This window comes from Periophthalmus magnuspinnatus, chromosome 3 (genome assembly GCF_009829125.3).
Source record: "Periophthalmus magnuspinnatus isolate fPerMag1 chromosome 3, fPerMag1.2.pri, whole genome shotgun sequence".
In the NCBI taxonomy this organism is placed as follows: Eukaryota; Metazoa; Chordata; class Actinopteri; order Gobiiformes; family Gobiidae; genus Periophthalmus; species Periophthalmus magnuspinnatus.
The window spans coordinates 21,115,325-21,142,462 of record NC_047128.1 but is presented as its reverse complement, the minus strand read 5'-3'; positions in this window follow the sequence as shown (position 1 = coordinate 21,142,462).

Below are 27,138 nucleotides of genomic sequence, written 5' to 3'. Positions count from 1 at the left end.
TATTGTGGTTTTAATGTCTTTCTCATTCTGTAAAGCACTTGTTTGCTATACTAATAAACTTGCCTTGCCTTGCTTGGTGGTCACTTGTTGTCATGAAGATTTGCAAGTTAAATGTAATACTGTGGAACATTCTAGTATCTCCAGTGAGGCAAACAGGTGCCAGACCTTCCACCAGAAAAGTTACATTGTGTGATTATTGAATTGTGGTTAAATGACCAAAATGTGGACTTCTGCAATCTACAGGTGAAAAGAAGGAAACTTTAAAAGCTATAATCAAAGATAAAATTATTTGGTTATTGTGTGGGCGAAACATGTTTTGAATGAAAAGTAATGATAACACAAAAGTATTGAATTCATTAAAAAATAAAACACTCCAGTTTGAAATAAAAACCTAAAATTATAAAAGTTGGATTGGAGGGCCACTTTTACTTGTTTGTCATATTAAAATTCTGTCAATAGTGATGCCAAGGTTAGTGAAAGTGGACATATTTTCTGCATTCAAATGAGTTTGTCTACAAACTTGAGGGAGCAGTAAGCAATGATTTCCTCTGATAAAGGGCACCAGACTGTCCTTTTTCAAAAGAATGAACGAGCAGTTGGTTAATATGATAAGGAGGCAAATACATTTCCATTAAATTATAGGTAATGCTTCAATATCCAAACTCCTAACCACTCAATTAAGTAGTTACAAAGCCTCAATCATTCGTAATAGACTATTTGTTCATTATTAATTAAGTCTTTGTTCATGCTAATTAAGGTGTAGGTGTAGTTATTATAGTCCAGCTTAAATATAAAAAAATTGAAATAAAAAAAGGTGAAATGTACAATAAGTGTACTGGATACATGTGTTCATTAATCAGCTCAAAATAAATAAATAAATGAAATGAAAAAAAAAAAAGAAAGAAATTATATCTCTGTATTTCCTTTAATCCATAGCAATATCAGTCTGGTCACCACTTTCTCCATCACACCTTGACCAATCAGATTTGTTTATTTCAGTGACACATGTGAAACAAAGGAGCTCACTGGTCACCCATAATTTTGAACAAAATCACTCTTCTCTCACCGAAAGTGTTTAGTGCTTCACCCATGGACTCGGCAATGTTTTTCCGTAACCAGTGATAATGTTTTACGTAATTTTTTCCTCATAAGCAGCCATATTTGTTATTTGGGACTCTGCTTGATGAATCCACCCGTCAATCACTCACATCTGAGGTAGAGGAGGTTCAACAGTGACCAGACTCACATCTTGGTAAAGCATTAGAAAAGTGAATATTCCAGATCCCAGGCAACCATGACTGAGTTATTGGAGTTGAACATTCACACACACACACAAGCCAAAGAAGTGTAGCCAGTCTCACATTCTGGCATATATTTCTACCTCTACACCGCTGACAGACAAAAGCAGTAATTGGAATCCCACCTCATCCACATTCATACTGTACACAGAGTCCTGCTGAGTCACCATTTGTGTTTTATTGTAACCAGAACGCGCTATTGTCCGCTTGCCGCTTCTCCGTGGACTACCTGCCTGTGCTTTTTCATTACATTCCCAACACAGCTCGTTTCCATCTTTTTACCACATCACTACTGTAATTGAATTATGTGTCCTGCGTTATAAAACATATTTTTTCTAGTACAGGTCACGAATCATGTGAAATGCTGACTGTAGCAGGTCTCTGTAATCCTCTGTCCTCTTGTGACTATGTTAGTTACGTTTAATAATACATGGAATTACATCGTTTTACTTGTATTTCTGGTGTACCAATATTTGTACTTGAGTGATTTGCTATACAGTAAGGCAAGGCAAGTTTATTTGTATAGCACAATTCGTACACACAGTAATTCAAAGTGCTTTACAGAATAAGAAGGACACTAAAATCACACAAATCAAGTATACAGTTTACAGTATATGTTATAAATATGTTAAGTATCGAAGGCGGAAGAGCCGAAAAATGTTGCAGTGATTTTAACTTTATCTGCCATGTGGTAATAGTCTTTTAATTATTTTGTACTTTTTGAGTGCGTCAGTTTTTGTTTTGTTTGTTTTTTGTTTTCAACTTTCTATTTAAAGTTGAAAGGTCTCTACCCTGAAGAGCACTAAAAGGACAATTTTGCACAATCTCTACACATCCAAGTCTCACTCCTGCTCCTACCTTTTTGCTGCGTTAAATATTGTTTAATTTTCTTTGGACAAATTAATTTTAATTACTCAATACTTTTACTAAACCATAAACCAGATGCCACGCCCAGTAATTTTGGTAAGTATAATGTTCACCACTTTTTTCTCTTACAGCTGCACCATGTAACGTTTTTGGTAGAGCTCAGCAACCTGCTTGTCTCCATGGAAATATTATTGCTACGTTTAGAATGCTCCAGATTATGGCATTAAATATATCTATCGTCGATTTATTCAACTACCAGCATTTTTAATTACTTAACATTCCCGTGAAAAATCTGCATTCCTACATTGAGCAAAGTCACCTGCCGGTCTCCATAGCGACAGACAGATTTTATACAGTGTGGATATGAAGGCGTACAACTAAAGATATAACTATATAATGGAGACAAGCAGGTGACATATTCTCCACAAAAAGTTATAGTGCTCCATAAAAATTGAAAAAAAAAAAACAGTAAAAAGAGTAACTTGGGTCCTCCTTGAGCGATATCGTTAGCTTGTCCACCATCCTCTATACTTGTATGTTTTGAGATGCTAACATACTGTATTAAATTTTCATCTCTCCACACAAAAATACATACATTTATGAAATCAGACTCGCTATAACATGGATCAACCCACCCTGGACTGAGCCTACATCAAAGCACTGTCCAAATCTTATGCTAATCAGGCTCTCGATGGACTGCTTCCTTTTCTCTGCCCCGCGAATGTCAAAATCCATCCTACAGCGGGATAGCAAAATCGCACTGGGATGTGAGAAGATGAAGGCAAAAGAGCATTGACAGATTACGCAGGCCAGGAGAACCAAGAGCAGGGGGGATTGGGGCATTGTCACTGCGAGTCGCAATAGTCCAAGGAGCTCCAAGAAAATGGAATTACGTTATTGAGTGCGGAGGGACAGCAGGGGAGGAGGAAAACATATACAAGATGTTAGTGGAAGTAGGCTTTGCGGGATTGTGAGAGCTTTGTGTGGCTACAAAGCCCTCCTGCACGCTGGGGACCCTGTACTTTATTAGCATGCCCGGATGAGAAACTGGCCGGGCGAGCAGAGCCGTAATGGAGAAGAGAGGCGGGGAGGCGGATAGCAGGAGGACTCTGAGGTGAAAATTTGATCTTTTTTTTTTTTTGCTTGTGTCCTTAGAGGAAAGGTGTGTTGGATGTAGTGTTATTAAAATGAAGGCTCAGTGTCAAAGTACTATTGGGAATACTCTTTCGCTGATGCTTTAGTCGATCATAAGCCTTCTATGATTAAAAGAACACATATGACACAAGATTGACTTTTTTGAGCTTTTGACCATGATAGAATATTTTTCCCTCATTAAAAAAAACATACCTGGAGTATTTCATGTCATTCACGCTGCTTTTAGTAATCCTCTGTAGAAAGTTCATTGGCGATGAGTGTCACAAAATACTCAAAAAAATTTCTCAGGATTGTTATGTCATATTGAAGCCCTGCACAGTTTTTAAGTCCATAAATCATCGTGCTGTGGTAATTTCGTCTGCTAACAGTAAGCTTTACCAGATCGGAGTATACTGAGCACTGAGGCGGTATTTTAATAAGGCGTTATTTTAAGTTATAAATCATGAAATCAAAGCTAAAGGTACTTAAAACATGTTATTTTATGGTGATGTAAAATAGATACCCAATTCCATGATAACTAAAATCCATGGTCCAAAAGTGTTCCTCTCTGTTTTTAACGTCCATATATGCACTGTTCCCTCCAAGCTGCACGCGTGCGCAATTGCACACTGCTGACACGGTCTCCGTGCACAGAAAATCTGTGCTGCGCACAAAAAAACTAACCGGACTTGAAAATAAAATAAATTTTTCAATGTGAGTCAGTGAGTGTGACCGGTGACGAGCTGCTCCAGCCAATTATGTGATTCACATACGTATTTGTGCAGCTTATCAACGTCATTGACAGGCGTCCTCATGTGCCGCTCCCAGTGTTTTAGCCGACGTGGCCGATGTGGAGTGAAGACTCGCTAATGACTCTAAGTGCCGTTTAACCCCTTAACGTTCCGACGGCCCGACCTCGGGCGCACTGTTACGCACTGTTTTGCAGCAGTTTGGCATTTTAAACATGACGAAACTGACAAAACAAAGGAAGTACGCGACCGAGGACACTGTGGATGTTTGTACAAGTTAAACTAGAGGCATCTCGGATCCGGAGCGGTTCGTGGAACCGAGTGAAGATCTCATGATGGACTCAGGAGCAGAGGACCTTATGATTTGATGGACTGGATGCTGTTCCTGGTTGGTAAGCGTGGTTTATTCTGCTATTGACTTAATTGTGGGTCAAATATATCATGTGTAATCATTAGCATTAGCTAATGCCAAAGTGTCTTGCCTAAGGACACAATGACAAAAGTTGGTCCGAGCCGGACTCGATCCTACAACCTCTACCCACTGAGCCACTGTAGCAGAATGAGTGTCACACTGTACAATCATGTACAGTGTGTTCTTAGTTTCCAGTGTGTGTTTGTTTACATTTTGAAGTGTGTGTTTGTTCACTGTTTGCAGTGTGTGGTTTGTAAATATATATATTTATTTTGACCCATACCACTTGTTGTGAATATATTTTATATACAAATACACATTGTATATTGTGTTTTGATATGATATATACATGTACAGTAATAGAGCAGCTGTGCAGATACAGATTCCTCTCAGTGTGTATTGGTCATTGACTGTCACTACTTTATGAGTTGTAAAAATCAAATGATCGTGTCATATACTGAAAAGAGTTACCGGACTGTCTCCCAGACACAGTAGGACAATCTCACTCAGTCACAGCAAAAGCTTCACACAATGGCTTATACTCATAATACAAGTCAGAGCTTTATCATAAAAATGTTAAGTGTGTTTTCAACATTGGAGTTTACAGTTGGCTTGGTTTGGTTGGAAGCTCATGTTTTGCCATAGTTAAAATTAAATATTTATACTTCCAATAGCATTAACATACAACATGGGTCATGAGCGAGATTTTTGTCATTTTCATTGTAAAAGCGGCTAAAGCACTTAATTAAAAGTCTTATAACAGAAATGTAAATGCCGTAATTTGATTCTTTTAATAAACCATTTAACTTGGATGGATGCGATGCAGCATGACCACAGTGCACACGTCTGATGTCGCTCATAGTGGTCCATGGGACGCTCAGGGAGTTTGTGTGTTTGCTCAGACTTGTGAAAAATTAGAGGGAACATTGCATATATGTTGGCCAAACTTTTTAATATCATTATACTTTGCTCAAATTTGGTTCAAGAAAATGCAGCCTGCAGCAGTAACAGTTTTTAGTGTAATTTAAGCAGCTTTACTCCGAGCTGGCAACAGTGACTTTTTTATGGCTGTAATTTCCCGTTGTGGACAACCAGAGGTTCTCTCAACTTATCTTATTACAACAAAACCTGCCTTAAAGGAGAACTAAGGAAAAAATTACCTGTTTAAATGTTGTTGTAAGTTGCTATGATGATTAAAGATGTATTTTCAGGGAGTTTGAAGGATCCGTCGTCTCTTTCTGCAGCTTCAGCCTTTCATTATGATGGACATGACTCAAAGGGAGTTCTCCTGGGAAACACTGACTCTTCTTTTTTAAATTTTGGCAACAATATATGCTTTTTATGGAACTATACTGCTATTTTCCAATAAAAAATAAATAAATAAAACATAAAAAAGGAAAAAAATCACGCATTTTAATTACCATGAAAAAAAACCAACAAAAAAACAGCAGTGTACATAGATAAACATTACAAACAAATATCTCCATCGAGACAAGCAGGTGATGTACCCTGCACCACAAAAGTTACATCATGCACCTTTGAGTAATAACACAATACTCTAAAACATTGCCGCCATTAATGATGCTATGCTGACTTATATTACTAATATATCATACATCATTATTATTATTATGAAGTTGTATTCATTGGTGCTTTTGTTGTATTTCTGAAAGTGCATTAGTTACCTAGAAAATACTCTATTGTGAGGAAAACAAGGCATAACATCGACCCTGCACCACGATTGTTGTTGAATATGGCGTTACAGCTGAAAACACAACCTTTTTGCACTTCTGTGGTTAAATACAGCACCTCCCCCTCTGTCTCTTTTGTTAAACTCACTAATAACTTGCTCCAACTGCCACCTTTTCTCACACAGCCTCTTGCTAGTATGTATGTAATTCTGGATAAAAGCAAGTTCCTATAATGTTTTTGAAAATATACAATGCATCTTCTACAAAACACACTTAGAAAAAAAATAAAATAAATAAATAACATACATTAATATCTCAGTAATTACAAGTTTGATCTATTCAAACTGAGTGTGTGAGTTAGAAGCCTATACAATTAATAATAATAAAAAAAGACATTAAATAAACAAGTCAGAGTTAGATGTCTGTACAGTTCACTATAGCATATGCAGAGTGAGACTCTTTCATTTTCTACAGTTGATCTTTGACGTCTTTTTCACCTTGCACATCATTTAAGTAACTAAACAGTGTGGAGGATCTGCAGGTTTCATGCTGCTCTTTAAATGTAAAGACTCTATCTCATTCATAAATAGATGAAAAAAGCCAAACTTATGAGCTCTGCAGTGCATTTAGCTCTGTGCACCACAGAATGACCTGGATGTGACCTGAGTGCATTGGCTGAGCATCTTGGACTGGTTTAGCGGTCTGGTCAGAGGTGGAGAGAGTGCATTAACATTTTTATATTTTAGTTGTCATTTAACACAATCATTTAAGTCTGATTTATATAATTTAATCAGTGTTTATAATGAGGAGAGAGGGCACATGAGAAGGGATGTGATGAGGATCTGTCAGGTGCATCTGCAAAATTTTAGGCGCCCAAATCGGTGGCATTCTGGATGCCTGTCAATGCACATCGCCATGATGAATGAATTAGATGCCACCGTAGCTGTTCCCGGTGTAATTCCGCACCTGCCCATGCGGGATGCAGTCAGCCAACCTCTACCCATGTTCAACATGATACATGGTGTTGTCATGATGCAGCTAAAGCTCTGGTCCCTTGTTATAAATAGTAAACAAAAGGGAAAGTACTCATATCATCTTGCAAATCCTAATCAAAGGCATTGGAGCTGTACAATAGATGTAACATTCTTGACCTGAATGAGTTTCCATGTCTATCAAGTCCCAAGGAGTTACCAATCCCTTCTTAGAATTTTAAGGAACATCACAGCAGTACTTCCTATGTTCATAAAGATGTAGAAAAGAGGGCAAAATTCCCCGCCTCAACCTGTGATTAATCAGCAATCAGCTTGGCCACGGTTGATAAGGAAGTGGCGTCCTTCACTGAATAAGACCTGTCCCCAGCTCCTCATTGGTTTGTCTATGATAAGTCATGAGGCCATCCCATGGACTGAAACCGAGTGCCACCCTGTAGCTCAGGTACCACAGATGAAGACCATACTCACAGACACACTGTTCAATCGTGCAGACAGATCCACTGTGATAGTGCAAGTCGGGAAAACAATGTGCAACGTCTGGTCCAATTCCATCTCCTAGTTTTGCTGACATGAAGTATAGTCTGATCTGCACACGTCACATCTGGCTGAAGGGTTATTGCAGTGCTCTAGGAATTCATTGTGGGTCATTTTTGTGGATTATGGAAGAGGAATAATCTATTTGCCCACGATGGCATTGATTTAAATAGCACTGAAAAAACTGTTGAGTAACAATTATACATGAATGTACATAATACCACATATAAATCAGATTACATTAAAGTCTGGGCAAATCAAACAGATAAGTGAAAATAATAATAGTAAAATAAATGATAAGGAAATCAATATTGAAAATTACAAAGTTGAAGTTGTGACAGTCTAAGGAGGTGGTGTTGCCTAAATGTTTTGAATATCTGTCTGGCTGTTGTTATGTAAATTATCCTGATAAAATTTTGGCTATTGCTGGTATCTATCCTGCACCATCAGCCCCTAAAAATGCTCTTAATGATCTGTTCATGATGCTTTCTAAACTGGAAACTGCTAATGGGTAATATAAATATTAACTAGACCAAAACTTTGAAAGACGCACGCAATGGCCTGGATCTCACAACTAATTTGTATTCCGTCTAGACCTCACCCTAGTAATTTAAATAAAGGCACACTCATTGATGTAATCTTAACAAACACATCTCATAAGGCACATGGTGTTTTCCCACTGGATTTTAGCAACCACTGTCCAATGGGTGTATTAGAAATATAAAAGCACATACACATCTGTGTGTAAAGGTCAGAACATCATATAAACATTTCATTGAGCAGGCCTTCATCTCTGCCCTGTATAATACTGATATCAGGCTCATATCAGCATTCCCTGACCCTGATATGGCCTTCAACTGTTTTAATTAATACATTTAATGAAACTGCAGCAGACATCCACCTGGAAGAAAAATTTAAATGAAAAACTGTAACAATCCTTTCAACACATTAATTTGAGAAATAAATGGTGCCTGCACACACAACTAGATCAGATTTGGATTGTCAAACGTCACATGTCTGAACGATTACAGACCTGTGGCACTCACTTCCATTCCCACCAAATGCCTGGAGAGACTGGTCATAAAACACATCAAAGCCGCTTTGCCACCATTCCTGGATCCATACCAGTTTGCATACAGAGAGAACCGGTCAACTGAGGACGCCATAGCCACGGTGCTGCACACACTACTGGAGCACCTGGAGCACAAGAACACCTATGCTCGGCTCCTCTTTGTAGACTACAGTTCAGCTTTTAACACCATCTGGCCATACGAACTTCGGTCTAAACTCCACCAACTGGGACTCAACTCCTCTCTGTGCAACTGGACTGTGGATTTTCTCACTAATCGTACACAGAGTGTCAGAGTGGGCAAGAATACCTCCCCCACCCTTGTTGTCAACAGTGGGGTCCCTCAAGGGTGTGCTCTGAGCCCTCTGCTATACACACTCTTCACCCATGACTGTCTTTCCTCCTTTGCGTCCAACCTCATCGTTAAGTTCGCTGATGACACCACAGTGCTCGGCCTTATATCCAACAACGATGAGGTTAACTACAGGAGGGAGGTGCAACACCTAGAGTCATGGTGCCACCACAATAACTTGCTTTCAAACACTAAAAAGACCAAGGAGATTGTTATGGATTTCCGCAGAAAAGGTCACAACAACCACCTACCTCTCCTCATTGGCACCGAGGCAGTGGAGAGGGTGAGCAGTTTTAAATTCCTGGGGGTAACCATGACTGAGGACCTGTCCTGGGGCGATCACATCACCTCAGCCATATGGAAGGCCCAACAGCGCCTTTACTACCTGAGGAAATTGAGGAGTGCCCACATTCCCAGACCTCTGATGTTGAACTTTTATAACTGTGCCATTAGTAGCGTTCTGACGTATGGACTTTTAGTGTGGTTCTCCAGCTGCACTAAGGCTGACCAGCAGACACTCCAGCAGGCGGTGAAAGCAGCCGGTAGAATCATCAGAACGACTCTGCCAGAAATCAGCACCATCTACTCCACTCGCTGTCTGAGAAGAGTGCACAACATCTTGCAGGACCAACATCACCCTGCGCACCATCTTTTTCACCTGCTGCCCTCAGGGAGAAGGTACAGGTCCATACGGGCCAGAACATCCAGACTGGCCAACAGTCTGTATCCACAGGCTGTGAGGCTCCTGAACTCTGCCCCTCTCCCCTCTCGGCCCCTCTCTGCCCCCCTCTGCCCCCCTCTCACGGACAAAAACCACATCCAACTCTTAATAACACTGAACTGGTTGCATTGTTGCATTTTGTCATCATTCTCAGGTCCCTGTCTGTATGTCCCTGTTTTGTGCACATTACTTGACACACCCTCATCATGCTGCTACAAGAACTGTCTCATGTTGTACTGAAGCCACACTGGGTCAATTGTTTACACTTGGGTTTAAGGGGTATTTATTATTTATGGGTTTGCACTTTATGGGATGCTCCAAACGCAATTTCGTTGTTCTTCTGTGACAATGACTACAAATAAATTGAATTGAATATAAACATTTCATTGAGCAGGCCTTCATCTCTGCCCTGTATAATACTGATATCGGGCTCATATCAGCATTCCCTGACCCTGATATGGCCTTCAACTGTTTTAATTAATACATTTAATGAAACTGCAGCAGACATCCACCTGGAAGAAAAAAAATAATGAAAAACTGTAACAATCCTTTCAACACATTAATTTGAGAAATAAATGGTGCCTGCACACACAACTAGATCAGATTTGGATTGGGCATTTTTTCGCTAAAAAATAAATAGATGTTTATCTGCAGTGAGAAAGGAAAAAACTTCATACATCACGTCTGTGCTGACAAAGAGTCACGGAAATCCGGCAAAGTTCTGGAGGACAGTCAGATCCCTCTATATCCCCTGTATTTTATCTCTGCATGTGACATTTTGGATAATAATGGTGATCCTTCTGATCGTGATTATGTTGAATCTGAACGTCTGGCAGATAAAAGTCACATTTTCTTTTTAAGACCTTTCACTTACATGGAGGTCTTCAATGCTCTCTGCTCCATACCTAAAGAAGTCCACGGGAGCTTATGACCTTGATCCAAAACTTATATTACTAGCTGCCCCAGATTTAATTCAACCACTATTATATATTTTTTATTTAATAATTCAAACAGCAGTTATACGACATTTTGTTTTGCCTTTACACAAAGGTGGGACAACTAAAAATGTAAATCATTTCCAGCCAATATCTAAACCGCCTCATTTTGCAAAAGTTTTAGAAAAGTTAGTTGCAAATCAAGTTACAATTTAAATACATGCTCCATTTGAAGTCTTATCAATGGGGTTTCAAAAAAGGGCATAGTACTCCCATAAAAGTTTTAAATGACATTTTCACAGTTCTTGATGACAAACAAGATTGTGAAGCATTGGGTATTCAGTAGATCATAAAATCCTTTTGAAGTGCTACTTGAAGCAGTATGAATAGGCCCTGAATAGGGTTTCAAATAAAACCTTATCAGGCATGTTTGTGTTGAAGGAACAATGTTATAACATGGTAGAAAGCACAATTCCAGCTCTTTAATGTTTTACACCAAAAAAAAAAAGCTTTTGAAAAAAATGTTTTCCAGGTAATAATTCTATTGCACACACATTGCAATATGTGTTTTATTCTACATTCGTAACATAAGTAGTAATATTTAGATTGACAGGTGCAGGCATATATGGTTTCACTGTACCTCCATCACAGTCATGTTACAACATTTCTACCACTTTTTGTCTAGATGGAGATTGTCAAAACTGCCAAGATGGATTTTGCCTTACATTACTCAACGACGTCTGTCAAAGCCTTCAACAATGCCACACTTTTTGGAGTTTTATATTATATCCAAGGGTGCACAATATATCGCTAATTTGTCATTATCACAGTTTTCGCTATCCCAACTTTTATATTGGCAAGATATGACAGATATCCTCCTTTCACCTGCCCTAGTGTCCAATCATTTCATACAACTTGTGCTGGAGCCAATTAAAAGTTCGCAGCCAAAGTGATACCAGGCTTAGTCTAGCTCAGGGATGGATCATGTCAGATTAGAATTCAATATTTGTATCTTTCAAAAGAAACACTGGATATAAAGTTCAGATTCCACTCCTTTAGTTTAAAGTGGACCTATTATGTAAAATCGATTTAGAGCTTTTAAACCATGATGCCTGTTGTTTCCTCTTCCCATTTACCCTTTCAAAGTTATATTTACCATAATTTCTGCATGTTTGACCAATCTTTCTTTTTAGTCCTGTATGAACCCCCGTTTTCATCACTTGTCCACGGCTGCTGCTCTGTATTGACTTCTTTCTCCAGTTTTATTTTCTTCATCGTAGGATTCAACAGCATCATATAGCCTTTGTGGTTCAAATTGTATTAAATCCGCTTCTTATGGTGTGATCTACAACTATCCACCGGAGGTGCCAACACCTGAACATCGCTTTATTGTGATGACGTTTACAGCAACATCAGCTCCCATTGGGCGCTGCAGTTTTCTAACACGGAAATCAGCTGACTTGTTTCTGTAATTAAGCTATTATAGATCAATATTTAAAATGTTCAAAATAGAAACACAATGATCCACGGGTGTCAGATTATAACTGTATATCAGACACAAGCGCAATATGTCTTCTTTAAACTGGCTGCATTTATATCAATGTAGTATGTGGGAAAGAAAAAAATAAACATTTTAAGTAAGATTAATTGTTTAGTTGGGATTTTGGAGAAATTATTAAACAATTGATCAGTTAATCTGGCTGAGGTTGGGAGTTCTTTGGGCAAATCTTTGCAAACATTTCTCTGCTAAACAATGAGCTCTATTATACAATATATTATATTGTTATATGGTGCCATTTTTAGGACAGTTTATACAAAGATACAACTATTCTGTTTTGAATTTTTAATTGCTATAGTAACGGATTTAACTTTTTATAATTTTGAAACTCATGAAAGGCATTCTCAAAGAGGTTTCTTAGAACCCTGTATGAGGAATACTGCCAATTCAACTGAGTCATCCAAGTTTTAAAGTTGTACAAATGAAAGTATACTGAAATGAAAACTTCACTGAAGTCATTTCAAATGTGTATAAAAGCACATGCCTCTGCAATCAGCCGTGCATTACATAACAAGATAATTGAAAGTGGAGTCCAGCCAATGATCTAGATTAGAACAGTTAATAATTTCAAAGTTAGCTTTGGAAAAAGTAAAGTTTATAATAGTGCTTTACTATGGAGGATGGACTGATATTTAAACAACCTGTGCATAATTTTGAACCTTTAGTAACAAACATGTTTCAGTATAAAAACTGCTCTGTCCTTTCTGTCCCACTCTAATGTTGCGCCATAACAGTGAAACAACTAGTCCCAGGCAGTGGGTTCAGTATTAGTCTGCTAAAATGACAGGATCTTTATGCATTTGTTGATGCAGGTAGTTGGTTCTCTATCCAGTCACACTTATGTGGCTGGTTGTGGCAGGAAGAGCATCTGGTGTAAAATACCGCATCACCTGTTTTGACAAAAAAGTTAGCATACATTTAAAACCTGGGTTATGATGCTTTTCCATCTGCCAAGCTACGTTTCTAAGAATGATAATGGCTGATTTCACACGTTGCACACCGCGCTGCGCATGCAGTGATAATCACATTTGATTAGGCAAATGAGCTCAAATCAAACTGCATTGATGGGCCTTTTCATGTGTATTCAGGGGAGCAATAGGCATGCAGGCAGCCTTTTGTGTCCGGCCGGTCCAGCCTGCTCACCCGCTGGGACGTGTAGGGCCGGTCCACGTCACTTAGCTGCATTGCTACGGGCTGCTACCTGTGGCCCTCCATTATGACCCCATTCAGTCAGCCGGCTTCCTGCCAGCACAGCTTCCATTGCCCCTGCGCAAAGAGCCGGAAAAGACCCACAACAACCTCCTCATCACTGCTGCTTCACCGTGCCTGCAATCTGCTGACAAGACTGCATCTCTCAAAATGAATAGAAAAAAGAGATGGAAGTTTAGCAGCATATGCTAGAAACATGAGGTTGGGAAGTCATGGAATCATGTCTTGATAGTAATGTTAGTGCAAGAGTAATGTAAGACTAGATCTGTTTACAGCATTCAAAAGATGAAATGTTTACCCTATTTTAAGGCACTGTACCTGATTTTATTTTAAGTTATTTTTCACTTATGCATTCCGAATATCCTACTTATTCCCTGTGATGACTTTATGAGCTCTTTCTGCAACTCTGAGACCAAAGCAGAGCGTTGCCGTGATCGTAAAGCTAACAACAACTAGCATGTCAATGCACACTTCCTGATTATCTAACTGTATCTAATCTGTACTAATCCATCTTGCATTTATTCATTTGCACTGTAATTGTTTACAGTGTTAAGTATGGATCAAATGCGACCGTTAAATACCTTACCTTTGCCACTTACTTAGTTAAATGCAGCACATAATGTAAAGGCTTGAAAAGCAAATCAATGGCCATGAATTATTATTGCTTTAATTAAAAGAATCTCAAATAACAAAACAATAAAAAAAAAAACAAAAAAAAAAACACTGCAGTAAATATTGTCAATCAGCTATGACATGCATGACTGTTTAGTTTAAAAGACTGTCAAAATACAGTTTAGAGTCTACTCTAAACTGTATTTGTCTGTGTAATTCCGCAATCGTCCAGGTCTGATTCATAGTAAAAGCCAAAAGTAAAATCTGTCAACTGGACACAAAGTTGTAGGAGTGTTCACTCCTATATCTTTGAGTCCAGTTGACAGATTTTACTTTTGGCTTTTACTTCCAAGAGATTGCACAAGAGCTTTAATTGACAATGAACTTACAATGCGACTCAAAAGTTCTAAAAAAGACAGCTATCCAGAGAGCAGACTTTCTTAGTAAGGTCGTTTCTTATTGATGAGGTCAAAGAAGACACACTAATTCAAGATGATGGAATGGGCCAAAGGCTATAGAGCAAGAACACAGTCACATAGAACTTGGAAACAGATGGGTATCACATTGGGGAAAAGGGCGACCTAATAAAGTGGCCACTCAGGACTGCTTATGACCACAGTATTTCAGAATCAGTGTATTCCCGTGGTTATGTCCAGCCATCTGCCCAACAGTTACCAAATTTCTTGTGTTACACAATCCAATTTCTAGGCCAAATAAAATATAGTTTACTGGGCTAGCCCCTCCTAAAACTGGAAAATCAGTGACCCTGCATGTTAGATGTTGTACCGAGCCCTTTATCTGCAGTGCATCATTCAGTTTGAAAACATACCTCTCTATAACTGTATCTGGAACAATGTTTTTTATTGTCCAAAGATTCTTTGAAAAACACATGTCCATACTGTGAAGAGCTTTGATACATGAAGACCTAATGCAATGAACCTGGCTCACGCCAGATTTATGTGTGTGGCACTTTGAAATCTGAATTCTACATATTATCAATCTGGGGTGGCTCTCATTTAAAGTGACTGGAAAACAATGGGGATTATTTAAATCTGATTGGTCAAAGCATCACAACTGTGGAACAGGCCCAAAAATCAAACTTTTGTTACATCCAGTTGAGAGAAAAGAACAGGGATTTTCCTGTTCTACAAATGCATAAAGTGCTTACCTTCTGCATGTTTTTCACCAAATAGTCTGTATTGACACTAGGCTGAAGTGTCAGCGTCACCATGTTTGTTTCGTTTGCTTGAGCGGTTTGCTTTTGGCTTCCACACAAACCTCAATGCTGCTCCGTGATTGGTCCGCCCACTCGATTACAGGGGGTGCATATCAAGATTTTCATCAGTTTGTGAAATCATCAATATCATAACAATTCATTTTATTGTGCAAGGTTATATTGTATAAAGTATATATCTACTTTTGTTGAAATTAAAGCATTTTTATTGTCCATAAATCATTGTGATGTGGGTAAATAATTGCGATTTGTCTTCAGTTTAAAACTTAGAACTAGCAGTTCTTTTTGTTAGACAGGAGCGCTTGTTTACCTGCTTTACATGTTTTGGCTTCTTCCTATAGCCTTCTTGAGAAGCGTCACGTGATGGTCAAGTGTCAGAAAAAGTCTGCTCCTTGCTCATAAATTCTTGCTTCATTTGGGTAGATGTTTGTGTATTGATGATAACAAAGCCTGTAGAAAGAGGGTTTCCTTTTTAGAACAAACTTATTGTAATTTTCAACTTTAGTGTATAATTTGATAGATGTTAAACTATGATAAAAATTTACCACAAATACCATCCCATCAATGTAATTATTTAAAAAATGTGAAGACCTGTCATATGCACTTTAAAATGATCTACAGTTGTGAATAAGTTCACTGCCCCTGTTCTTGATAGCTGTCTGAGAGTCAGATGCCCCGGTCTAGTGGGAGGAGTAGCAGCCATCTTTCATGATGGTTTATTCATCAACACTTGGCCTGCTGCTAGTTACGCCTCATTTGTGGATCTTACGCTTAGCCTCGCTCTTCCCTCTTGAATGAACCAAAGACCTGACAGATTTATCATTTCACCACGCTGCCTGCTTTCCTTCTACTTTTCAATTGGCACCCATCTTGTATAGTTTGATCCCTGACAGAGATAAAGCGATCAGCCATTGACCTATTTTGCAACATATTCAGTTTGGATTCTAACATAAAACTATTTCACCACTTTAGATATCACACCATATTTGACCTACTTCTCACTTGCGGCACAGGCATCACAGCAGTATCAAGTTTCTCTTATAATATTCTTTCTGAACATTTCTGATTACAACTTAAGTTAAACTGGAAGAAATTCTGTCTTGATACAAGAGTATTAGTAAAGTTAAAGGAGGAAAAATCATCTGTGTGACATGACAAATCTTTCATCAATATTATTTATACGAGACCCGTATTTGCAGTGGTGGACTTTAGCATATTACCTATTTGCAACCAACCACACAAAGTCCTGACTTGGACTTTTTTTTAATGATTTGAGATTTTACTTGATAAAACGGACCAATGACTCTTGACTTGGAGCCCTATGACTTGATCTTTCATCTTGAAATAAATAAATGTCTCCATATAGTTCATAGTTTGAAGTACTTTCAGTGCTTCAGTTTTTTTCACTTTCTATTTCTGACCTGCAGTTTTTAAAGAAGGGTCATTTTGCAAAAATATGGGCTGTATTACAACATAAAGACTTGAAAGGACTTAGACTTGACGTAAACAAGTCCAGTCAATGACCCCCATGTCCGACTTTGACTTGGGGATAGATTTGAGGTCAAAGACTTGAGACTTCTTTGAAACCAACAAAACAAGAACTTGGTCTCATCTCTGCATAATAGTTGCAAGTTAAACTATATATCACCATATAATAGTAATTTTAGGGAAAAAAAAAAAAAAAACTTTCTGTAAACAACAGTTGCTGCAAAAAAATGCTAAAATTAGTTATTAATTTATAGAGATCGGGACTGTGTCGCCACACCTCATAGAATTTTCAGTTAGTATAACTACAAGATCCTAAATGCTAAATTTAGTGTTTAAAAGGTAGCATACTAACACTAGAGAGTCATACATGTATTTATCAGTGGTGACCCAGCAGCTTATCAGGGTGTTCTTTCACTTTTTACAGTGTTTTGGCTGATACATCTGTAAATGTTTTGCACTCCTGCTACAAAAATGGCAGATCTTGCTAGTTCGATCCTGTAATCCTGAAGAACACAACACTCTATGACAATCAATGAATATGCTATCCCAAAATTGTATTCATTTTTTTTTTTTAGCTATATAAGCCACTAAAGTAAAGCTCAACATTTGACAATTCTTTAACCATGTAAGAAACAGTGCAGAGGCTTGGGCAAGTTGGACGATTAGTCAGTCATGCATGTTTGAGGTTGATAAGTGAATTCATATCTGTAGGAGACACACAGAGAACTTATAGAATCAATTTAAAGCCACCAAACCGTTATAAAATTAAGCCCCCTTCTTGCTCTGAGTAAAGTGTCCTACATGTAAGAGCATTAGCTTCTATTCTATGTGCTACAATTATCCTAACCGGACTTTTGGATTCACCCTGACTCTTAGAAATTTGACTGACATTATGTCTGTACTGGGGTAAGACAAAGTTTGCAAAAATACATTGGGGAAGTATTATGAGAATTTGCAAAGAAGTCTCTGAAGTGTCTTCATTTAATATACCTGTAGTGGCTGAGTTCTTACTGTAACTGGGAGAGCACACTTCACCCACATTACCCTCTTGCCATTTGCTTCCATTGAAACCAAAATTGATTTTTAAATCCTTCTTCTGAATTACCAGGTTCTTGTAGAGGCCAAGATTCATTATGTTTTTTAAGAGCTCAGCGTCCTTTAGCCCTTCAGACCCAGGTAGGAGCGTCACTGGTGCTGAAACACACTCCAAAACCTGAATTATCTTGGAACCTTAAGCCCTGTACCAGCGAGACTACATGGGTTCAAATCTTATAATTGAGTACATTTAGAATTTCTCTATTGTGGGAGTTTTATTGAAGCTGTCAGTTACATGTCTTTCACCACAAGAGCCTGTACTTCCATTTTGTACTACATGTATTTTGCCAAGCTGCCAGCATGATGATAAAACACATTATAACATTAGCCATTACTACTATGTTAAAGTTCTTTATTGTGCAAATGAAAACCAGCCACATGTGACTGCACCTAAAGAAATTTTAACTACTATATACTATTATACTATACTATTATACTACTACTACTATAACTATTATACTGCATGTCCTGTTGTTTTTACTTACTTTAAACTAGATTTTTTCACATAATTGTGCTATCTGAGTCAAACCACTGCATTTTCGTTAAATGTATAGAACCTTCAGAGAAATTAATTTGAACATGAGCAGGTTTATAATTAGTCTGTAAAATAACACGTTTGGTTGTATTTTGTAGTACTTTCATACCTTAGTGTAAACCATAGAGTTGGTAAACAGAACAAAAGGCGATAAGGTCAGATTTTTGTTCTTCCTGTTGTTGTTGCTGCAAATGGATAGAACCTCTTTGGTTGATGATGGTTTGCACAACAATAATTACACATAATAACACATATACTACTGGGATTACACTGCCTATTCAAATATAACAGCCTAGCAGAGACAGAAAGCGGCACATTGTTTAGAAAGTTTTTAGTCCCAGTTTGCCCATTTGGAATTGGACCAGAATCACTATTTTATCACTTTCAGTCCTGGTTTAATCTCGGCTTTAGGCTTTTCTCCCAGTTTCGAACTAGTTTAGTCTTGTTTTAGTACCAGTTTAGAACACATTTTTTATTAAGTCAATGTTTTTATCATCGATTGAAATAAAAGGAATTACCGGTAAGATAAGATCAAAACAACAGAATGGTCCCTCGATTTATTCCATGCAATAATTATCAATCACAATGTAAAAATGAAATATCAGGAGTTTTCCCTGTTTGACAAACCTCCAGCCGCCGCTCCGATCATCACTTCCTCAGTTGTGCATTCAGCGTATGTCACTGTCCTCCAAGTTTGTCTCCCTGGTGGTGTCCCGGGGCCGTTTAGATGTGGACACATGATTTAACTTCAAATGCCTTGACCTCCTTCTGTTTATTTCTGCATTTTGTGGATGATTTGATGGCATTTCAGGTTGGGGAGTTTTCTTGGCGTTCAGTGACCATTAGGTTGTTGACACAGAGCTCTCGCAGACTAACTGACCTAAGTAGGAGACTGTGCTGGGTTTCTGGAACTTCTCTCTTGTTTTGATTGTTTAAAGCTGAATATTTTTACCTCATTAAACATCGGTGTAAGTCCCTGATGGTTAAATAGTATTTTTTTATTTGAAGTGTCCATTGTCTCCACCCGCTGTGTCGGAAAACCAGCTTTGCAATATGGCAGACCCGACCCGGTCCTGGGAAACGCTTTTTTTTACTTGCTGGCGTTATATGTTCTTCTATGTGACTGTACTGCCTTATTTCAAGAAAAAACGGTTTGTGTATTGTCACAATGGAGGGCTCTATTGCTGAATGTTACTTAGTTCTGCTTTAAAGGCCCTCTACCCATTTTTTCCCATATATTTGACCAAGATTCGTTTTACCCCAGCACTGTATTGTATAAGCAGCTCCTGAGGTCAAAATAAGTCAGTTGTGTGCGGTCTGCATCAAATTATAAAATCTATTGTTTGATAATCAGGAAGTGCGTGGTTAGGCTGCTGTTTGCATTACTGTCAAGGCAAAACTCTGCTCTAGTCTCATAGATAAAAGCGAAGAATTGCTTTGGACCATTAACTAGTTATGTTTTTCAATTTTTTTAAGACAATCAGGTACAGCACACGGATCTATGTAAAGATTCCTCCACACTGTAAACAAAGATCACATTTTAAACAGTTTTTAACGTCTTTAACTCCAAAATGGTTCATTTGTTCTGAGTTAAAGTTGTAGTGTAGAGTGATGACTCTGGAGAGGAAATACAGAGCTTACATACATAGATTACTCAAATGCCAAAACGTACAGATAGTTTGTTTGCAAGATGCAGTCGTCTAAACAAAAATCCCTTCCAGATTTAAACCAAATTTGGATTTTGTGCAAGTTATATTTACAAGCTCTTTAAACAGCTAACACTGGGATCGAAGTAAAAACACATTCTTTCTCTACGGGGCTATCAAAAAGTCAGCTGTCTTCATTCTGCCATTTTCCAGAGCAACATTTGCATTTTCAATACGCAAGGTTTAAGAGCTCAGGCCCTCAGAATGGGATTTGCCCATTGATTCCCTTTGGCGTCATTACCTGGAGCTTGTTATGGCCGGGCTAGTGGTCAGCAGAGGCTTTAAACGCAGACATCACATCTCCCGAGACGCTCTTGCCTCACGGAGCGCTCCAACTCTACTGGCCGCTGTCAATAAATCCTGGCTGGCAGCGAGAGCACAGGAGCCAGCTAATGGGAGTCTATGTGAGCCGGGCAAATTTTTCAACTGTCACTGCTAAGAACACATTGATTTGCATAGAATAAGATCTCCACACACTTTGAGGCTGGTTACACTTACGCAACTACAATAACTACACTAAATTAGCTTTAATAAACCATGACGAAAGATTCTTAAAGGTTCGTGGTTAGGGTCCTCCACTTGCTTGTCACCATGGGATTTTTATTACTTCGTCTGGAATGTACCATAGTATGCCAATCCATATGTTTCTACTGCCTTAAAAGCATGCATTCCTACTGTGAGTGGGCTTGCCTTTCCACAGATCTGACCTTTGACTTGCCCTTAAGTGTAATACCATACTGTGGAACATTCCAGGCAACACAATGTACCCATGCAGAGAAGCAGGTGACAGACCCTCTAGAAAAGTTACACAGTACACTTTAAATAGTTGAAGAATCATTCAGGCTTAGGAACTACTTATTTAATACTTAACACTGAAATAATACTCCTTCATTAAAGCTGCTATACCTGATTTGTACTGTCTTAAAAATACGAAAAACGCTCAAACTATTTGCAGAAGTCCAAATGTACTGGTCATTAATCATATACATTCCAACCATTATACTTTTCAAAACTTTCAACGGCCAGAGAGGAGTTTACCGCCATGTTAAAACCAAAAAACATTACCATGCTAACAGCACCCTTCCTGTTTTGTGGAGAAATAAAGGCTCTATAGTTACAGGCAGACAGCAGACTGAAAAAATCTGAACAAAATCTGCTACAGGCCCTTTAAGTAGTTACTAAACCTGAATCATTCTTAATAAACTAATTGTTCTTCATGAGTTAAGTCTTTGTTCATGCCTTATTAAAGTTAGCTGAAGTAACGTTCATGTCGTAACGGCTAGTGCGGATGTGGACCAATGAGTGCAGACTCGGGGGCAAGTTCACAGTGCGTTTATTTACAGTGAGGATCAAAGTCAATTCAGATTGTTCGCTAATCATACAGTGGATGTAGGGCAGGAGTGGGATAAACCGGGACTGGCGCGAGAGCAGAGACTGCCGGGACCGAGACACGACGAGACCAGGGGCCGGACCAGGAGAGACGGAGCTGGGGTAATCCAGAGAGCGGGAGCCAGAGCAGGAGACGGGAAGCACACCGGAGACCAAGACAGGGCAGGAGGCAGGGCAGAGGGTAGACAATACCGGAGCTGGAGCGAGCGAGGGCAGGAACCTGGAAGGAGGTGAAAAATCCAATAAGCAAACAGGCTGACAGGTAACAAAATGCAAAAATAGGCTGGAGCATTCACGTTGAACACGCGGACAGTCTGGCTCTGAGTGTAGTCTGCCGAGCCCTCATATACTCGGCAGCAGGTGACGGTAATTGCGCTGATGCGCTGCAGGTGCGTGCGGGAGGAGTCAGGAACTCCGCCCAGCTCCAGGCAGACAGGTAGGGGAGGGGGAGAGAGCACAGGAGGACAGGAAAAACAGGCATCATGACAGTTCATCGGATTTTGACCTCTAACTCTGCACGGTGGCGTCACAGTGAATCCAAGCAGGTGGACCCTTCACCGCAAAACCTAATGCACCTTTAAGAACCTAAAATGGTCAGAATGGATAAGTCATTTTTCAGAGCTCCTGATGCAAAGGCAGAGACAGCAGAATAAACGACAGATGTGAGCTGCAGACAAGAGCGCGGCTGGAGGATGGGGCTGGAGTTATCGCCACGGTAATTGTTTAAAAATGGAAATGTGTGGACATGTACGTGGTGGCACACAGCTTCTATAGTCACACAATGGAAGAGCTAAGAGATCATTACCAACTCTCATTTTTCCTGCTGTAACTAGGGCTTACAGAGGTGCCTGTGCCCATCAGCGCTTCACATTCAACCCAATTTTCACCCAAACCTGTCAGATCCTGGGAACAATTTTCTAAAAAGATAATCTGAACTTTGATCCATTTTATATAACACTTCTAAAGCTGCAGATATGCTTGGTTTTTCCCATCCGTAGCCAATCAGTAATTTCAGGGCATATAACAGGTTAGACTATTCATTACACTAAAACATAATTCATATTGAAGATTAAATAAATAAAATCTTGCATAGTGTTTTATATTTTTTCTTTTGTTTCATAATTTTACTTCCTGGTTGGACATGGGCAGCAGATATGACATACATGCAGCTAATTGCGAAACTGTTACCTAGCAACCATAATATTAAGGCCAAAACTAAATTGCACAATAGTTATGATTAGACTGATAGCAAAAAATAGCCTTTAGATTGTTAAATGTTCAATGATTTAAACTGGCATTATATAAGTAGAGCTATCGCTGTCGCTTCATTTATGTCAAACTATAGTAAATATTTCCACCTGCCCTAACCCTCCAAACCAAATCATAATTAAAAAAACACGAAAACCTGTCATAACTGAACAAAACTGACGTCAATTTTCCGTTATACTCTGCTTGACGCTATGATAATTCCACTGCACTGACTCATCATAGACTCATAACTACAGAATATAACGTATAACCCAAAATATTAAATAAAATAAAACCATAATGCATATTTACAATAAGAGAGCCTCAGGGGATCTTTTTGGATGATTTTTTGGCACGCAACAAAAGGCTTACATTGGCATTTTAATGTTATTTACTTGTCATCGAGTCGCATTTGATTCTTCGCTATATGGACCACTGGACGCGCTCCCATCCCTTGTTTCGACCGCACAGCATTTGGAATATAAAGACTATACTGTACTTAAAGACAATAGCTTAAAACCGTGCACAGTGGATTAGATTAACTCGGTTGGCAACAGTGGAGCAGTGTATCACCATTAGCAAAGTGACGCTAATAAATAGATGAGCTACTGTTTCTTAGTGAGTTTAATTTAAGTACTTACATGACAGTGAGAGTGAGAAAATCCTCCATTTCTTAGAATCCACTGTGTTTGACCTGTATGCAAACGTAACGCAGCCAAATGTGTGTTTTTAAAATGCAACTGTACTTTTGGGCAATGCCTTTTATTGTTGTTTGAATTAGGGTTGTCAAAAGTAGTGAAAATGTCATGATCCCAGTCTGTCCTGCCTTTTTTTGCACTGTTTTCTCCGTCCCTTCTGTATCTGAGCCTGGAGCTGGGCGGAGATTTGGGCTCCTCCTGTGCACACCTGCACCTAATTAGCAATCAAGCTGCACCCGGCGGATAAAGGGAGCCAGGACCTGACACTCAACGCCACATCGTCCTCGTATCTGTTGTGGTACAACTCTGCTTGGCTCAGTTTCGTGTTTTTTGCTCTTTGGGACTCGTTCTAAATTGGATATTTTTGCTTCTCATCAAATCCCACTCCCTGGACCCCAGCTCTCCATGACCGGTGCCTACCTGATGTCTTCTGACCCAGCTCACCTCTACCGGTACTGCTCACCTCGGTACTGCTCACGTTCTACTCCTGGACCACGGCAAACACCCTGCTCTCAACTCCCTGATCGATCTACCTTCTTTTGCGCGTTTAAAACTGTTAATAAACATTGTTAAACTTTTCCCCGAGTTCTGTCTCTTTGGTCCCCCCATCAGTTGCTCCGACAGAAAATCAGATACTAATCGAAACTAGATACTCATTTGAGCAAGTATCAAAACTAAAAAAGTCATTCAAAGGGCAGAAATGAACCTTTCCTGAATAATTTTAGAATGATCTTGAGTTGTATGAGAACTAGTTTCTGCCCATGGACCACTATGGAACTTACCTAGACAACTGAGGAAGTACATGGATCTAAGACCACATGGAAATAAAAAAGAAAGTATGAATTATTTAAAAATGGCATTCTGTTGACTAAAGAAAGTGTGTTTTTTTTATTATTATTATGATGGTGGTGACAACACTAGCATAAAATCCCATTGAACCATAGCCAAAAAGAAAGACGAGGACAGTTTATGCAAATTTCCACTGAACTTTCAATTAGTTTAAAACGAATAGCTCCACAGGTGGTATTTTGGCCGTGTCTGGCATGAACCAATTGACCAACGCTGTTAAATGGAAGCCTTAAAATTTGATTTCATAACAGCATTTAACTGGTGTCACCGGCTTATGCAAATAAATTCAATCACTTTTCCCAGTCCATCTTATTTTGAATGTCATGTCATGAGATTGAGGCTGATTTTGGCTAAATGACTAAGTGCCTCTGAGTTCATTGTCTGACATTAAATAAAATGCTGATGACATTAAGAGCGTGTGAGAGCGGGTGAGTGACAGATCCCGGAGCGCACTTTGGCTCCTGTCACACACGTTTTAAACACAAAGCAGCTGTGGCATTTATGTTTAATCTCATGCTTCAAGTCACATTTCAATATCTGTTGGTTTTTGGTGATTGATAGGAAATAAGTAAATATGCTTTGAACAGGTCTGACAGCGTATATTTACCCTTCGTGAACTTTCAACAACACTGTCATCCCCTGTACCTCCTTCTGAAAACTGTATAGTAAACTGTCTGTGTTCACTTTGTTATCAAATATTGCGTAACATGACTTAAAATTACACTGTTCATTGTCAACCTTTGCCCATTATTTTGTCTTTTATTATAAAGGGAACATAAGTAAAATGTACCTTTATGATGTTTTGATATGGCAGGGGTGTCAAACACATTTTCACCGAGGGCCACATCAGGGAAATGCTCACTCTCAAAGGGCCAGAGGTAACGTAAAATAAATGTAACTACTTTTTTAACTTATTACATTTACAAATATTGCATACGTATTTCTATAGATGTACAAAATATGGTTGTATAACTTGCTATCTCTTGATAAACTGACATTTGTAGACATACCTTTTAATTTACTTTGTTGTGGGCCACATGAAATGACATGGCGGGCCGCATTTTGCCCGTGTGCCTTGAGTTTGACACATATGTGATATTTCAGACCTCTACCTTAGACAGTTGCATTAAAAAGCTGAATGCATGTTGTAATTCTGTAGTGTGCTGCATTTGAGGCTTGAGTGCTCAGAAAATGTTTGGCTTCACCTCCCCCCTATTCCCACCCACAGCTTTGTACTATTCTGTGCTTTAAAAAAAAAAAAAAAAAAAATCAGATTCAGGGGCATACATACAGGGTTCAAATGTCAGATAAACGTTATTAAACACTAAATGCATAAAAATGAAAATCTAATGCTTGCTACAGTGAAATGCCACTATGAAGCGATGGCGTCTATCATTTTTACAGTTTGGAACAGGAAGTCAATGGACCTGTTTCTATTATTAAAACTCTGAATGAACACATATGGTGAAGGGAATAGGCCAGTGTGAACAGCTGCGTTTTGAGTTTGGATTTGAAATGTGAGAGTGAGTCAGTGTTGCAAACGTAAGGCGGGAGACTGTTCCCCGAGCTGAGGAGCAGAGCGGCTGGCGGCTCTGCTCCCCCACGGTGACGAGGCGGGCAGAGGGAACAGAGAGCTGGACAGAGGTAGATGTGGCAATGTGGAGGAGCTCAGAGAAATATGGAGGTACAAGGTTGTGGAGGGAGTGGAATATGAAGGCGGCATGTGATAGGGAGCCAGTGGGGCTTTTGTATGATGAGTGTGATGATGCGGGCAGCTAAGTTTTAAACTAATTGAAGTTTATAGAAAGTTTGTTTTTTTTATGGGAGACCAAACAGAAGGGAATTGCAGTAATCCAGACGGGAGGTGGCAAGGCTGTGAACAAGGACGGCATTGGATTGTGGATAAAGAGAAGGGCGGAGGCAGCGGATGTTGCGAAGGTGAAAGTAAGCAGAGCGAGTGATGTTGTTGATGTGAGAGGTGAAGGAGAGAGTGCTATCGAGGATGACACACTCTTTACCTGAGGGGAGGGGGAGATCGAGGAGCCGTCATTGGAAATGGAGAAAGGATTGATCTTGTTTAGGGTGGATTTGGTGCCTACAAGGAGACGTTTAGTTTTATTGCTGTTGAGTTTGAGGAAGTTTGAGGTGAACAAGAATTTAACTTCATCAAGACAGTTGAGGAGGGTGGGAGTGGAGAGTTTTGTTTGCTGAAGAGGTAGAGCTGGGTGTTAGCCGCGTAGCGGTGGAAGTGGTGTTTCCAGAAAATGTGACTCGAGGGGCATGAGGTAGAGGGTAAACAGCAGGGGGCCAAGGACAGAACGTTGAGGAACACCGGTGATGATGGAGACTAGATGAGAGGTGAAAGATTTGAGTTGAATGAACTCGGTGCAGTCACACAAATAGGAGTGAAGCCAGGAAAGAGCCGTACCAGTGACGCCAATAGAAGAGAGTTGTTCATGAAGGAAAGAATGAGAGATGGTGTGGAAGGCTGCACTTAGGTCAAGCGGGAGGAAGATGGATAATGAACCGGAATGGGCAGAGAGAAAGACCCTGTTTTTGGTGTTTCTTGACCCTGAGAAGGCACACCTGTGAAGTGAAAACCATTGCTGGAGATTTCATCATGAAGCTCATTGAGAAGGCCAAGGGTTTGCATCACCACTGACAAAGCAAAGGGGGTGTTTGAGTGTAACATATTCAAAAAATTTTTTACATGAGTTATTTACATTTTTCACATAATGGCATAGATCTTGCTCCTCATATTTG